The sequence below is a fragment of the Scyliorhinus torazame genome, chromosome 2 (genome assembly GCF_047496885.1).
Source record: "Scyliorhinus torazame isolate Kashiwa2021f chromosome 2, sScyTor2.1, whole genome shotgun sequence".
NCBI lineage: Eukaryota > Metazoa > Chordata > Chondrichthyes > Carcharhiniformes > Scyliorhinidae > Scyliorhinus > Scyliorhinus torazame.
The window spans coordinates 74,579,525-74,596,522 of record NC_092708.1 but is presented as its reverse complement, the minus strand read 5'-3'; positions in this window follow the sequence as shown (position 1 = coordinate 74,596,522).

Genomic DNA, 16,998 nt, shown 5'->3' with positions numbered 1-16,998 from the left:
CCATAACCCAGTAACCCCACCCAACACTAAGGGCAATTTTGGACACGAAGGGCAATTTATCATGGCCAATCCACCTAACCTGCACATCTTTGGACTGTGGGAGGAAACCGGAGCACCCGGAGGAAACCCACGCACACACGGGGAGGATGTGCAGACTCCGCACAGACAGTGACCCAAGCCGGAATCGAACCTGGGACCCTGGAGCTGTGAAGCAATTGTGCTATCCACAATGCTACTGTGCTTCATGATGCCTAGTCCTCAGAGTGACCCTCAATAATTATTACCTATCTATCCATTCACTGTTTTCAATACTCTCACAGACATGTCTCTTTTCTTCTTCCTTCTGGAGAAAACACAAAGCGAACACAAAACACCACAGAAAGGCACATAACCTGAGATGGCCCTGTGACAGCTGCAAGGAGCAGACACTTGGAGAAAAGTGGAGTGTTCATTTTCCTGGCCATCAGAGATGAAGAGATGAGGTCCACCATGCTACTTAGTGATAGAATTAAATATCACACAGCCACATTGGCTACAATACTGACGTTGACTTGATGCCATCTGTCAGAGAAATATGATCATGTGCACAATGTTCACTTAACATATTCTAACCTTGGAGGAAGAGTTGGGAGAGGATATGGAGGAGGGATTCTGGTGTGAGGTGCTCCGGAGGGTGAACACCTCCACCTTGTGTGCAAGATTGGGGCTGATACAGCTGAAGGTGGTGTGTAGAGTGTACCTTACAAGGGCGATGATGAGCCAGCTCTTTGAGGGGGTAGAAGATGTCATAGATTATCATAGAATTTACAGAGCAGAAGGAGGCCATTCAGCCCATCGAGTCTGCACCGGCTCTTGGAAGAGCACCCTACCCAAGGTCAACACCGCCACCCTATCCCCATAACCCAGTAACCCCACCCAACACTCAGGGCAATTTTGGACACTAAGGGCAATTTATCATGGCCAATCCACCTAAGCCGCACATCTTTGGACTGTGGGAGGAAACCGGAGCACCCGGAGGAAACCCACGCACACACGGGTAGGATGTGCAGACTCCGCACAGACAGTGACCCAAGCCAGAATCGAACCTGGGACCCTGGAGCTGTGAAGCAATTGTGCTACCGTGCTGTCAACGTTGCAGGGTGGCGCCCCGCAAACAACGTTCATATGTTTTGGTCCTGTCCAAAGCTGGAGGATTACTGGAAGGAGGTGTTTTAGGTAATCTCTAAAGTGTTGCACGTGAAACTGGACCCGGGCCCTTTGGACGTCATATTCTAGATCAACCTCTCCACCCTGTGCCCTGGCGTGGCGGCGGGACCTGCTGGAATTCTTAATGCTTGAAAAGGTCACATTTGAACTGAGGGGAAGGATGGAGGGGTTCTACAATCCATGGGCATTATTCATTATGCACTTTCGAGAATTGGATTACATCGAACATTCGAGGGGTTGGGGGCTGGGAGGGTTGGGGGGAGGGGGTCTGTATGTGTTAATAGTGACTATGAGTGATTGCTGATTCCTTTTTGTTATTTGTTTATGTTTACATGTGGGCCAATGTCTGGGGTTTGGTGGGAGGATGGGATTGTTGTTATTGATATGGGGATTGACATTACATTCGTTACTGATTATTGTTTATTGTTGGGTGTAAATTTGGGAGAAAATGTGAAAAAGGAGGGGAATAACATTTTTTTTTTTTTAAAACATATTCTAACTTTGACCTTAATCTCCCAGAGGTCCATAAAGCCTCCCACTGGTGGGGGTGAAAGAGTAAGAAGAAGAGTGCTTTAAGCAGGTCACTCAGTATAGAACTCATGTATAGTATGCACAAGCTCAGCTACACACACTTCGGAGGAAATCGAATGAAAGTCGAGTTTCATGGGGACGGCATCTTACTCGACATGGAGGTGGATTTGGCAGCCAATTAACTGCCACAAGCATGGGAACAGTAGCAGAGGGGGGACCAACTCGAGTTTGATTTAAACTCACCACGGCAGCCATCATGACATTTTGAGTGCTGACAATGGACGATGAAAGTTCTCATGGAGCTTCGAGGTGGATTTCTTATTTCCATGATGCCTCAATAGTGCTGGGAGCCTGGAACCTGGGTCAGGACAGCTCCTCCTTTTTCAGATACCAGGTCATGTGAGAGGCCATGAGGGAAAGGAAGGGTCCTCTTCTAGAGGAGACTACCAAACTGACCAAACAGCCCTGGGTAGAAAGTGCTGCCACTGTCAGCTTTGTGAGAAGGAGCTGTATCTAGGGCAGGAATAGGTTCAATTCCCTTGTACACTGTGGCAAGCGAAATGCAATCCAAACCCGTGTAACTGGTCTCTAAATATTCACCCTCCAGCAGTTACACAAGCTGAGGAGCCTCACTTGTTCCTGAATGTGGGAGGAATATACACCCAGGGCACTTCCTGACCACTCAGAATGGACCTGTCAGCACTCAAACATGCACCTTCCAATGAACTGGAAAAGATTGGCCCTGGAGGATCGTGGAGCCTTATCACACTCTCTTTTGTACTTGCAGGAGAAACAGGTACATAATGTCTAAGAGAGGGCCTTAACAGCTGGAGGGGTGCCTCGCCTGCAGATCGTTGCGGCATTGATGGAGCAGTTAATAAAAATAGTCAGGATTACAGATCAAGAGGAAGTGAGTATTGGGAAACGGGCACTCATAGATTATCATAGATTATCATAGAATTTGGCGCTAATGGAAATCAATGAGCTCATCAAGGGGGTGCATTGCACTCAATCCCAACCAAGAGTATGCCAAACATTGAGGTGCATTGGGGCCAGGGCAGGTACAAGAGTATTAGGTTGTCTAGGTAAACCTTCAGACTTTAGCCTACAATTTACTTTCAAAAATGGATATTGCGCATTAGTCTGAATAGAAACTCTGCATTTATACTTACAGATATATTTTACATGTAAAAGAAAATATTCTGATATTCATAGAATTCATAGAACAGTGCAGAAGGAGGCCATTCAGCCCATCAAATCTGCACTGACCCCTGAAAGAGCACCCGTCCAGGCCCACTCCCCACCCTATCCCTGTAACCCTGCATCCCCAATTAACCTTTTGGCTCTAAAGTGCAATTTTAACATGGTCAGTCCACCTAAACTACACATCTTTGGACTGTGCAAACTCCACACAGTCACCCAAGGTTGGAATTGAACCCGGCGCTGTGAGCCAGCAGTGCTGACCACTGCGCCACCATACCACCCATACAATATTGATTGTACACTCTCAGTGGTCTACACTTCACAGCATATGTACTGGAAGAAATACTGGAACCTAGAGAAACAGCAGCCAGAGCAGTGGCACCACGGCTGGCTCTGATGTTCAGAAGGGAGGGTCAAAGCGCAGAAGAGCAATAGTCATAGGGGACTCTATAGTCAGGGGCACAGATAGGCACTTCTGTGGACGTGAAAGAGACTCTAGGATGATATGTTGCCTTCCTGGTGCCAGGGTCCAGGATGTCTCTGAAAGGGTAGCGGGCATCCTGAAGGGGGAGGGCAAACAGGCAGAGGTCGTTGCACATATTGGTACTAACGACATAGGCAGGAAGGGGCATGAGGTCCTGCAGCAGGAATTCAGGGAGCTAGGCAGAAAGTTAAAAGACAGGACCACTAGGGTTGTAATCTCGGGATTACTCCCTGTGCCAGTGAGGCTAGAAATAGGAAGATAGAGCAGCTTAACACGTGGCTAAACAGCTGGTGTGGGAGGGAGGGTTTCCGTTATCTAGACCACTGGGAGCTCTTCCGGGGCAGATGTGACCTGTATAAGAAGGACGGGTTGCATCTAAACTGGAGAGGCATAAATATCCTGGCCGCGAGGTTTGCTAGTGTCACACGGGAGGGTTTAAACTAGTATGGCAGGGGGGTGGGCACCGGAGCAATAGGTCAGAAGGTGAAAGCATGGAGGGAGAACTAGGGAATAGGGCCAGTATGGCTCTGAGGCAGAGCAGACAGGGACAAGTTGCTGAACACAGCGGGTCTGGTGGCCTGAAGTGCATATGTTTTAATACAAGAAGTATTACGGTTAAGGCAGATGAACTTAGAGCTTGGATTAGTACTTGGAACTATGATGTTGTTGCCATTACAGAGACCTGGTTGAGGGAAGGACAGGATTGGCAGCTAAACGTTCCAGGATTTAGATGTTTCAGGCGCGTTAGAGGGGGATGTAAAAGGGGTGGCAGAGTTGCGCTACTGGTTAGGGAGAATATCACAGCTGTACTACGGGAGGACACTTCAGAGGGCAGTGAGGCTATATGGGTAGAGATCAGGAATAAGAAGGGTGCAGTCACAATGTTGGGGATTTACTACAGGCTTCCCAACAGCCAGCGGGAGATAGAGGAGCAAATAGGTCGACAGATTTTGGAAAAGAGTAAAAACAACAGGGTTGTGGTGATAGGAGACTTCAACTTCCCCAATATTGACTGGGACTCACTTAGTGCCAGGGGCTTAGACGGGGAAGAGTTTGTAAGGAGCATCCAGGAGGGCTACTTAAAACAATATGTAGACAGTCCAACGAGGGAAGGGGCGGTACTGGATCTGGTATTGGGGAATGAGCCCGGCCAGGTGATAGAAGTTTCAGTAGGGGAGCATTTCGGGAACAGTGACCACAATTCAGTAAGTTTTAAAGTGCTGGTGGACAAGGATAAGAATGGTCCTAGGGTGAATGTGCTAAATTGGGGGAAGGCTAATTATAACAATATTAGACGGGAACTGAAGAACCTAGATTGGGGGCGGATGTTTGAGGGTAAATCAACATCTGACATGTGGGAGGCTTTCAAGTGTCAGTTGAAAGGAATTCAGGACCGGCATGTTCCTGTGAGGAAGAAGGATAAATACGGCAAATTTCGGGAACCTTGGATGTCGAGAGATATTGTAGGCCTCGTCAAAAAGAAAAAGGAGGCATTTGTCAGGGCTAAAAGGCTGGGAACAGACGAAGCCTGTGTGGAATATAAGCCCTCCAATTAGAAAAGCACCCTTCCAGTGCTACTCTCTGCCTTCTATGACCTAGCCAGTTCAGTATCCATCTTGCCAGCTCAATTCTGATCCCGTGTGACTTCACCTTTTGTACCAGTCTGCCATGAGGGACCTTGTCAAAGGCCTTACTGAAGTCCATAAAGACAACATCCACTGCCCTACCTGCATCAATCATCTTTGTGACCTCCTCGAAAAACTCTAGTTAGTGAGACATGACCTCCCCTTCTCTCCAGTAATTTCCCTACCACTGACGTAAGGCTCACCGGCTCACCGACATCATCTGCCTTCTTCCGGGTCTCATTGGTATGATGTTGTGGCGAGAAGGGGAACGCAATGCTGTTATCAGGTAAGAAATTAAAATATCTAAAAAGCTTACAAAACACTGATTTGACCCTCCCAACCAGCCTTTCACTGCCAGAGCCACCAAGCTGTCACAACTCTCACAATAAGACATTGCTGATAGCTGCAGCCTTCCTAGTGGAGCAAGTGGACATCTGTTGCCAGTGGCCTTCAAAGTGCCTGCCACTATGAATGGTGGCACTGTTTGGCCTGGAACTAAGTTGGGGAAATTCCACTTCAAGAGCAGAATTTAAATCCCCTCTCGGAAGGCGGTGGTTGTGGCGGTGGTGTGGGGTGGAGGGAGGGAGGCGGGGTGATGTAGTTGCAGGAAGGAAGTGTCTGTTGCCTTCCCAATCTGCTCTACTAGAGTCAATGCCAGGAAAGATCCTTCCCGGAGACCAAAAGGCACATTGCGAGGCTGCCCATTAAAATCTGCTGGTCTCCCTGTGGGTTTGTGGGGTGCCCTCCTGATCAGGCACTTCGTAGCACACCAAGGGCTGCCCTCCTGTGACCCATTGAAAGACCCGCTCCTGCCCTCACAACTTACATCACCACTCCCCACCACCACCCACTGGAGTTGGCCTAAGTGGAATGTCTGCACCCCCTCACTGTCCCACCCCTTCCCCACCTCCCCCACCACCCCCCCCCCCCACCTACCTCCATCTTCTACTCACACATGTGGCCAAATTTCCTTTAATATTTTTCCTTTAATATTTTCTACTGCCCTATCCTTGAACTTACATCCTCACTATTTTCACGTCTATAATTCCACATGGTCTCTCCTGCCCATGGGACAGCCATGATTGAATAGCGGAGCAGACTCAGTTGGCCAAGTGGCTTAATTCTACTCCTATGTCTTATGGTCTTATGGACCCAGCAACTGTTCGTTCAATCCTATTCCCACTAAACATCTGTCCACTCAATCTCCTCTCCTGATATCCATGCCAGCCGACATTGGAAATGTTTCTTTTGTTTCAGGTGTTCTCCATTTCTCCTTTCCGTCTGCCATCCTCACCCCTCTGTTCAAAAAGACAACTGTTAATGCCTCCCTACTTGCAAACTAGAATTCCATCTCCAAGCTTCCATTGCTCTCCGAAATCCTTTCTCACCTTCCATGGAACTCCCATATATAAATCCTTCCATTCAGGATTCCCTCCTGCCACAGCATGAAACAGTCTGTATCAAAGTCACAAATGATACCATGTTTTGTGGTTCCCCTGTGGCTTAATCTATACTGGGAAGATTTCCCTCATGAGTGACTTAGGGTTGACTCAGGTAGGTTTCTTCCAATCTACTTTATTTACACTATATACATCATAAGATACTAAGTAAGTACATCCATCTTGTGCACAGACAATTCCATTGTCTCTAGTGAGTCTCTCGTACATGACTGCTGATGTCATTGTTAAGTCATTATACATATCACCATCTCATTCCAACTACTATTAACCCATTATATTACAGCCATAGCAGAACTTGTCCATCTTTCTCAACCTGTCTGCAGCCTTAAACATGGTAGGCCACACTATCCTCCTCCACTGCCATCTAGCTGGGTGGGACTTCCCTCACCTGGTTCCATGCTTATTTACCCAATCTACTCAGAGACCCACTTGCAATGGCTTCTTTTCCTTTTCCCACACTGTTACCTCTTGAGGAACTACAGCAACTGTTCATTCATGTCTGGCACAAAAGCAAAGGGGATAAGAGGGCCAATCCACGGCTTACAAAAGAAATTAGAAATAGTATCCGATATAAAGAAGAAGCATTCAGATTGACCAAGAAAAATAATAGGTCTGAGGATTAGGAGCAGTTTAGAATTCAGCAAAGAAGGACGAAGGGATTGATTAAGAAGGGGAAAGTACAGTACGAAAGGAAGCTTGCAGGGAACATAAAGACTGACACTAAGAGTTTCTATAGCTATGTGAAGAGAAAGAGATTGGTAAAGAGAAATGTAGGCCCCCTACGGGCAGAAACAGGGGAATGCATAATAAGGGACAAAGAAATGGCTGAGCAATTGAATACATACTTTGGTTCTGTCTTCACAAATGTGGACACAAATCAGATGCCAGAAATGATGGAGAATGAAAAGTTTAGTGAGAGGGAAGAACTGAGGGAGAACAACATTAGTAGACAAATGGTGCTGGGAAACTGATGGAATTGAAGGCGGCTAAATCCCCAGGGCCTGAGATTCTGCATCCCAGAGTGCTTAAGGAGGTGGCTCTGGAAATAGTGGGTGCATTGGTGGCCATCTTCTTGGATTCTATATACTCTGGAACAGTGCCTGCAGATTGGAGGGTAGCTCATGTCACTCCGATATTCAAAAAAAGGAGGTAGAGAGAAAGCAGGGAATTATGGACCAGTAAGCCTAACATTGGTAGTGGGGAAAATGCTTGAATCCATTATCAAGGACTATATAGCGGAACTTTTGGAAAGCAGTGGCAAATCTGTTGGAATTCTTTGAAGGAGAAACCAGTACAGTTGACAAGGGGGAGCCAGTCGATGTGGTATATTTGGACTTTCAGAAGGCGTTTGACAAAGTCCCGCAGAAGAGATTATTGTGCAAAATTAAAGCGCATGGGATTGGGGAAATGTATTGAACTGGATAGAAAACTGGTTTGCAGAGAGGAAACAAAGAGTAGGAATTAATGGGTCCTTTTCAAATTGGCAGGCAGTAACTAGTGGAGTACAACAGGGGTCGATGCTGGGACCCCAGCTATTCATTAATAATCCAGCTATATTAATGATTTGGATGAGGGAACAAAATGTAAAATCTCAAAGTTTGCAGATGATACCAAATTAGGTGGGTGGGTGAATTGTAACGAGGGTGCAGGGTTCCTACAGCAAGATCTGGACAGGTTGGATGAGTGGGCAAATCAATGGCAGATACAGTATAATTTGGATAAGTGTGAGGTTATTCACTTTGGAAGCAAAAACAGGAACGCAGATTACTACCTGAATGGTTGTAAATTGGGAGAGGAGAGTGTGCAGCGGGACCTGGATGTCCTTGTGCACCATTCGCTGCAGGTGCACCATTCGCTGCAGGTGCAGCAGGCGGTAAAGAAGGCTAATGGTAGAGGGCTTCGGACCCCGGAAGTGTAGAAGATTTTAGTTTAGACGGGCAGCATGGTCGGCGCAGGTTTGGAGGGCTGAAGGGCCTGTTCCTGTGTTGGACTGTTCTTTGTTCTTTGGTATGTTGGCCTTCATTACAAGAGGTTTCGAGTATAGAAGCAGGGATGTGTTGCTGCCAGTGTACAGGACCATGGTGAGGCCACACTTGGAGTATTGTGTGCAGTTTTGGTCTCCATCTCTGAGGAAGGATGTTCTTGCTCTCGAGGGAGTGCAGCGGCGGTTTACCAGACTGATTCCAGGGATGGTGGGACAGTCAGATGAGGAGAGATTGACTAGGTTGGGAGTGTTCTCGCTGGAGTTCAGAAGAATGAGGGGGGATCTCATAGAGACTTATAAAATTTTAACAGGACTAGACAGGGTAGATGCAGGGAAGATGTTACCAATGATGGGTGTGTTCAGAACCAGGAGCGGATTCTCCGACCTGCCGCCGAGTCGGAGAATTGCCGGGGGGGCGGCGTAAATCCCGCCCCGCCACTCTGATGCCGGCTGCCGAATTCTCCGGCGCCGGTTTTCGGGCGGGGGCGGGGTACACGCCCTGCCGTTCGGGGGCCTTTGGCAGCGGCCCCCCGGCAATCCTCCGGTCCCCGGTGGGCCGAGCGGCCGCCCGTTTTTGGCGAGTCCTGCCGGCGTGAAATAGACATGGTCCATCCCGTCGGGACATGGCTTGGAGGGTGGCTAGCGGAGTCCTCGGGGGGGCGCGGAGGGATCCGGCCCCGGGGGCGGGGGGGCCCCCACAGTGGCCTGGCACGCGATCGGGGCCCACCGATCTGCGGGCGTGCCTGTGCTGTGGGGGCACTCTGTAAGGCTCCGCCATGGCCGGCGCGGAGAAGAAACCCCCTGCGCATGCGCAGGAAACACGCCGGCGGTTCTACGCATGCGCCAAGTCGCACCGGCCCACGGCAGCCCTTTGGCACTGTTTGGCACGGCACCAATCCCTCCGCCGCCAGCCTAGCCCCCGGAAATGGGGAGGATTCCGCAACTTCCGGGTGGCCCGATGCAGGAGTGGTTCGCACCGCTCTTGGACCCGGCGGCGGGCCATCCCGTCAAGTGCGGGAGAATCCCGCCCCAGGAGTCGCAGTCTGAGGATTCAGGGAAAACCGTTTCGGACAGATATAAGGAGACATTTCTTCACACAAAGGGTGGTGAGACTGTGGAATTCATTACCACAGGAAGTAGTTGATGCTAAAACTTTAAATATATTCAAGAGGCGGCTGGACATAGCACTTGGGCAGAATGAGATCAAAGGCTATGGGGAGAAAGCAGGATTAGGCTATTGAGTTGGATGATCAGCCATGATCGTAATGAATGGCGGAGCAGGCTCGAAGGGCCAAAAGGCCTCCGCCTGCTCCCATCTTCTCTGTATCTATGCATCTATATCCCCCAAGGATCCAACCTTGCTGCCTCCCATTTCTCTTCGACAAGCTACCCCTGGATGCCATCATCCAAAGTAAGAAGTCTTACAACACCAGGTTAAAGTCCAACAGGTTTGTTTCAAATTACTAGATTTCGGAGCACTGCTCCTTCCTCAAAATTCACCTGATGAAGGAGCTGCGCTCCAGAAGCTAGTGATTTGAAACAAACCTGTTGACTTTAACCTGGTGTTGTAAGACTTCTTACTGTGCTCACCCCAGTCCAACGCCGGCATCTCCACATCATGATCATCCAAAGTCTCAGTGTTAGTTTTCACATGTACACTGAAGACCCTCACCCAACCTTCACTCCCACCTCACCTCAAACTCAACCACACCCACACTACCTCCACCTCACCCCAACCTTCACCCCCACCTCACCCCACCTTACCTCACCCCCCGACACTTCCACCTCGCCCGCACCCCCACCTTACCCCACCACCGCCCCATCCCCACCTCACCCCAAATCCCGCCACCTCCACCTCACCCTAAACTCAGCTACACCACCTCCACCTCACGCCAACCTTCACCCCAGGCTTCACCCCACCTCAGCCCCACTCCCAACACTTCCACCTCACCCTCACCCCAACCTTCATCCCCACCTCATCCCACCTTACCCCACCACCACCCAATCCCCACCTAACCTCCCATCCCCACCACCTCACCCCAACCTCGGCCACACCCCACCACTTCCACCTCACCCCAACATTTACCCGCACCTCACCCCCACCTTACCCCACCACTGCCCCCATCCCCACCACCTCACCCCAACCTCGGCCACACCCCACCACTTCCACCTCACCCCAACATTTACCCGCACCTCACCCCCACCTTACCCCACCACTGCCCCATCCCCACCTCACCCCCACCCCCGCCAACTCACCCCAACCTCGGCCACACCCCACCACCTCCACCTCACCCCAACCTCAGCCCCACCTCAGTCCCATCCCCATCTCCTCTACCTCACCCTCACCCCAACTTTCACTCCACCTCATCGCCACCTTACCCCATCACAACCCCATCCCCACCTCACCCCCACCTCAGCCCAACCTCACTTCCTTCACTTCATTCACACCCCAATGTCACCCCGCCTCAGACCCATCCGCACCGTCTCAACCTCCTTCTCATGCCAACTTCACCCCCACCTCAGCCCCATCCCCACCTCCTCCACCTCATCCTCACCCCAACCTTCACCCTACCTCACTCCCACCTCAGCCCCATCCCCACCTCCTTCACCTCACCCTCACCCCAACCTTCACCCCATCTCACCCCCACCTTAGCCCTTACCACCGCCATCTCACACTCATCCAAACTTCATGCCCACCTCAGCCCCATCCCCACTGCCTCCAACTCACACTCACCCCACACTCACCTACACTTCACCTCACCCTCAGCTCTACCTCACCCTCAGCTCTACCTCACCCCAGCTCTACCTCATCCCAGCTCTGTCTCACCCTCATCTCTACCTCACCATCAGCTCTACCCCATCCTCAGCTCTACCTCACCCCAGCTCCACCTCACTCTCAGCTCCACCTCACCCTCAGCTCTACCTCACCCTCAGCTCTACCTCACCCAAGCTCTACCTCAAGCCAATCTCTACCTCACCCTCAGCTCTACCTCACCCTCATCTCTACCTCACCCTCAGCTCTACCTCGCCCTTAGCTCTATCTCACCCTTAACTCTATCTCACCCCAGCTCTACCTCACCCCAGCTCCAACTTACCTTCAACTCTACCTCACCCTCAGCTTTACCTCACCCTCAGTTCTACCTCACCCCAGCTCTATCTCACCCTCAGCTCTATCTCACCTTCATCTCTACCTCACCCTCAGCTCTCCCCACCCCAGCTCTACCTCGCTGCCAGTTCTCTTGATTCCTCCACTATTTCTAAGACATCACTGCCTACCCGACATCCAATGTTGGACGAGAAGACATTTCATCTCAATGAATATTGAGAAAGTTAAAGACAAAACTGAAGGGAAGATTATATGGAACCCACAAGAATGTGATGTGCGGATGGCCTAATTTAGCTGGATGTGACATTTTTATTTCCTGATAGTGGGTTGAGATGCAAAGATAAAGTCAGTGGCGTCTTTGCAGCTTGTTGCACCTCACACTGGCCTGTGGCACATTCCAACTTGTAACATATTTGAATTCCATGAAGGCTCATTATCATGGAACAATTTTTAATAAGTGTACTTCAAGCAGTTTTTCCAATAAATCTCTATTCAAATGTACAGCAAGTTTCCCTGTGTTTATTAACTTTATTTATAAGTGGTTTTTGATCTGTGATGGGCTTTGCTTAATTGGAGATAGAAAATGTATCAGTTAGAAGTTAAAAAGTTTTCTTTTATTGTTAAGAACTGTTTAATGGTGAATTGTATGCTGTTTTTTTGAAAATATGTTTTTTTTCCAATTAAAGGGCAATTTAGCATGGCCAAACCACCTACCCTGCACATCTTTGGGTTTTGGGGGTGAGACCTATGCAGACACGAGGAGAATGCACAAACTCCACACGGACAGTCACGCGGGGCGGGGATTGAACCTGGGTCCTCGGCACCTTAGCACTGCTAACCACTGCTCCGCCGTGCCACCCAATTGTAAGCTACGTTAATGTGTTTAATTCTGTGTAAAGAATAAAGTTTGTTTTAATATAAAAGGTGACTATTGGTCAGTGGAATCACTCCTGGAGCGAAGTATCCTTTCGTCACAGGTTTACAAATAAAACGTGTTCAGGGTTCTTCTCTGGTATCCTAACAAATGTTGAGGCCTGGTCCTGGATCTTAACATAGCGCATCCTACGGCTGTAACAATAGAGTCCTTCTGTGATCTAAGTCAATCTTATGTCCTTCATATGTGCCCTCAACTGTGTTTCTCCAATAATCTGTTAACTGGACATTAGTGAGATAAAGCCAGATATGAATTGTGCTGCTGTAAATGTAAACTTCCAATCTCTGGATGGTCTGACCCTGGAGGTACACCCTCCTCCCCCTCAGATGTGCCGGCGAACCCCACTGAAGTGCGCAGGAATTTCCTGGAAATTATGGGCTTTCCATGGCCCAATCCCCTGCCTCTGGAAGAAAAAGCAAAATACTGTGCATGCTGGAAATCTGAAATATAAACAGAAAACGTTAGAGGCCAGAAACATTCTCTCTGTTTCTCGACACAAATGCTGCCAGGTCTGCTGAGTTTATCCAGCATTTTCTGTTTTCATTACCCTTGTGTCTCGAATCCTCCGAAACTGAAGTCGGGGATCTACTGGCCCCCCAATTCACCACTGGACCATCCCAATGATACCCCCTGACACTCCAACTAACCCCCCAACCAGACTATCCCACTAACCTCCTGAGGCCCCACCCCGCCTATTCTCCCGATCACCCCAACTCCACCGACCCATCCTACCCTCTCAATTGGCTGGACAGCAAGTTCGTGATGCAGAGCCAGGCCAACAGCGCAGGTTCAATTCCTGTACCGGCTGAGGCTATTCATGAAGGCCCTGCCTTCTCAACCTTGCCCTTTGCCTGAGATATGGTGATCCTCAGGTTAAATCATCACCAGTCAGCTCTCCCCCTCAAAAGGGAAAGCAGCCTATGGTCATCTGCGACTATGATGACCTTACTTTTTACCCTCTGACCCACTTACATGCCACCTTCACCCCACTTACCGGATACACTTACGTTCTCTAATTAGCTTCCGAAAGTGGCATTGGGACCTTTAAACCCTCCATGTAGCAGCTAAAGCCGTATCCCCCGTCAGACACATGCAGCACCGACTGACAACTCCGAACAGTGTATCCCGAGGGTCTTTGCAGCCTGACCACCTTGGCTTGACTTCCTTTGATGATCCTGCACTTCAAAGGAGTACTCCCACAGCAAGTACTCTCCACATTTCTGAAGAGGCGTGATTGGGAAGTACAGTCGAAAATAATGGAACTCCATCTTCGGGCAGAAAAATAGGAAGATAGCAGCAATCCGATGACAGCAATTGCCATTTCTCAGAATATTCAGCCCAATCCGCCAAATTAACTTCAGTCCCTTCCTTATAAAGGAATAAAAATAATAAACACAACGCCCTCTCTTGGTTGACAGGAAGAACATACTTTGCTTAGTCTTAGCCAAACGGAGGTGTGCATTGGATTTCTTCCAATGATTGAAATTAGTTCATGCTGCTGTGTTAATGGTTGGATTAACTGAAGCACTCCCAGTAGCATTGTGTAGAAGCTCTGCTGTCTGAATTTCTGGAATCTGGTAAGGGGCAGTAGGTAGAATACTGGCGGAATAGTGAAAATAATTATTAATATTAAGAATGATGGTTCTTGTTATATTTCTTTGTTGCTGTAAAGAGAAAAGGTATGGATGTGCCCAAAGTCTGGATTTGCGTAAAACATGATGAAAGGTTTATTAAGGGTGCTGCTCTTGCAATCAAGATGGTGATCTACTCAAAGCCCATACAAACACTCTGTTGGCGTCACTACACATCATGAGCAAGATTCTCTATTTCAGAGACTAAGGGCGGGATTCTCCGTCTGCCACACCCGTTTTCTGGTGTGGCGCACCCCCGCCAGCAGCGGGATTCTCCGTCGCTGCAGCCAGCCAATGGTGTTTATTTGGTTCTGCATCTAGCTCTATCTAATGGTTAATTATGATATGGCATTGTCCCTTTGCCTTCTGTACAATTCCTATAATGTCACAGGCCAGTCATGGACCAATGGTTGTAGGCAACATGCATCCTGTCGATCACTCCCTGAACCTGGGGCATCTTGGTGACGGCGGCAAACCCCCCTGCCTGGGCCTCCTGGTGGGCTCGGTCCACATTGTGCTGACCGGGCATATAGGGCCTCATTGACGGCTCTGTGAGATACCGGACAAGTCTCCACCCGGCACATGAAAGGACCCAGTGGCGTAATAGTTCAGGGCGATTGTCACCTTGATGGCCACCAGGAGCTGGTGTCCTCCCCATACGCCCATGGTGCCAGGTACACCATGATCTGGCAGATATGTTGCACTGTCCCCCTGCTCAGCTGGAATCTTTGACAGCATGCCCGGTCCGGTAGGTCCTCGCATGAAAGGCACTGCCGGTACACATGAGGGGTTAGGGCCTTCTTCCCATCTCCTCCTCGTCCTATTGGGACGGCTGGTTCTCTAACATCACCGGCTGCCTCGTGTTCCTCTGGAACAGGTTCTGCTGCTGCAGGCTCCTCCCCGAACACCTCCAGCTCCAGGAGTAGAGGGTGGGAGGGCGGTGTGTGGGGTTGGTGGGGTGGACGGTGGGTCTGGAGTGCAGGGTTGGTGGGTGGGGGTTTGTGTACAGAGGTGGTGGGGTGCATCCCCCAGGGCTACAGGGACTAGGATGAAGGCCACCATTGCTGGTTGAATTCCAATATCCATTGTCTGCAGGGGGTGAAAGGCAGACATGTTAGCATGGTGCATACCCCCGTGCCCAACCAGGTCCAACTGGCTATATGGTGCACCTGGTTGGCACCACGGACACTGCACCCAAATGTTCCCCCTCCCACCTTCCTCTCCACACACTGGACCCCGCCGGTGCCGGACACCGTGGGGCCTCTGGCCCTGGCGCCCGTCCCTACTGCCAGGGGTGCCATCAGCTGATGCTGACCTTGCCAGCGGTACACTCCATGGCCCCCATGCGGTGCCCTCCTGTAGGGACTACTGTGGACCCTAAGGTGGGCCATGTGCTGCCCTGCCGGCGGGTGGCGGCCGGTTTGGGGAGGAGCTGGTGGGGTGGAGTGTGAGGGGTGGAATTCACGGGTGGGAGGGTGGAGAGTGGGGGTGGTGTGTGGGGTGGAGGGTGGTGCGGATTGGTGGGGTGGAGGGTGGGTCTGGGGTGCAGGGTTGCTCGGTGGGGGTTTGTGTACAGGGATGGTGGGGTGGAGGGTGGGGGGTGGTGTGTGAGAATGGTGGGGTGGAGGGTGGGAGCTGGGGTAGTGGGGTGGGAGCACCCATGTGGCCGGTGTCATTCCGCGTAACCATGGGTCACAGGGAGCGGTCAGTGGGGTGCTCAGCAAGGTGGCTGCATTGCAAACCATGGCAATGGCGGTCCATGCCTGAGTAACTCCGTACTAAGGCGATCACCTTTACCCCGCGGTCCATCCCCTGGTCACCCCCCGTCACCCCCTGACTGCCCGCCGAGTGGATGATCCATCTTGGTCTCCTCCGGAGGTCCCCAGCATCACAGATGTCAGTCTTCAGCCAATATGATTCACTCCACGTTACATTAAGAAACGGCTGAAGGCACTAGATACTGCTAAGGCTATGGACCCTGGCAATATCCCGGCAATAGAACTGAAGACATGTGCTCCAGAACTTGCCGCACACCTAGCCAAGCTGTTCCAGTATAGCTAAAACACTGGCATCCACTCGGCAATATGGAAAATTGCCCAAGTGTGTCCTGCACACAAGAAACAGGTCAAATCCAATCCAGCCATTTACCACCCTATCAGTCTTTTCTCCATCAACAGTAAAGTGACAGAAGGAGTCATCAACAGTGTTATGAAGCAGCACTTACTCAGCAATAACCTGCTCACGCACGCTCAGTTTGGGTTCCGCCAGGGTCACTCAGCTCCTGACCTCAGTTGACCGAGTATGGCATCAAAGAGCCCTAGCTAAACTGGAGTCAATGGAAATCGGGGGAATCTCTCCGCTGGTTGGAGTCATACCTGGCACAAAGGAAGATGGAGGTGGTGGTTGGAGATTAATTAACGCAATTCCTGGACATCACTGCAGGAGCTCCTCAGGGTAGTGTCCTCGGCCCAACCACCTTCAGCTGCTTCATCAATGACATCCCTTCCATCATAAGGTCGGAAGTGGGGATGTTTGCGGATGACTGCACAATGTTCAGCATGATTCGTGACTCCTCAGATAATGCAGTAGGCCATATCCAAATGCAGCAAGACCTGGACAATATCCAGGCTTGGGATGACAAGTGGCAAGTGACATTTGTGCCGCACAAATGCCAGGCAATGACCATTTCCTACAAGAGAGGATCTAACCACTGTCATTTGACATCAATGGCATTACCATCACTGAATCTCCCACAATCAACATCCTAGGGGTTACCATTGATCAGAAACTGAACTGGATGAGCCACATCAATACTGTGGCTACCGGGGCAGGTC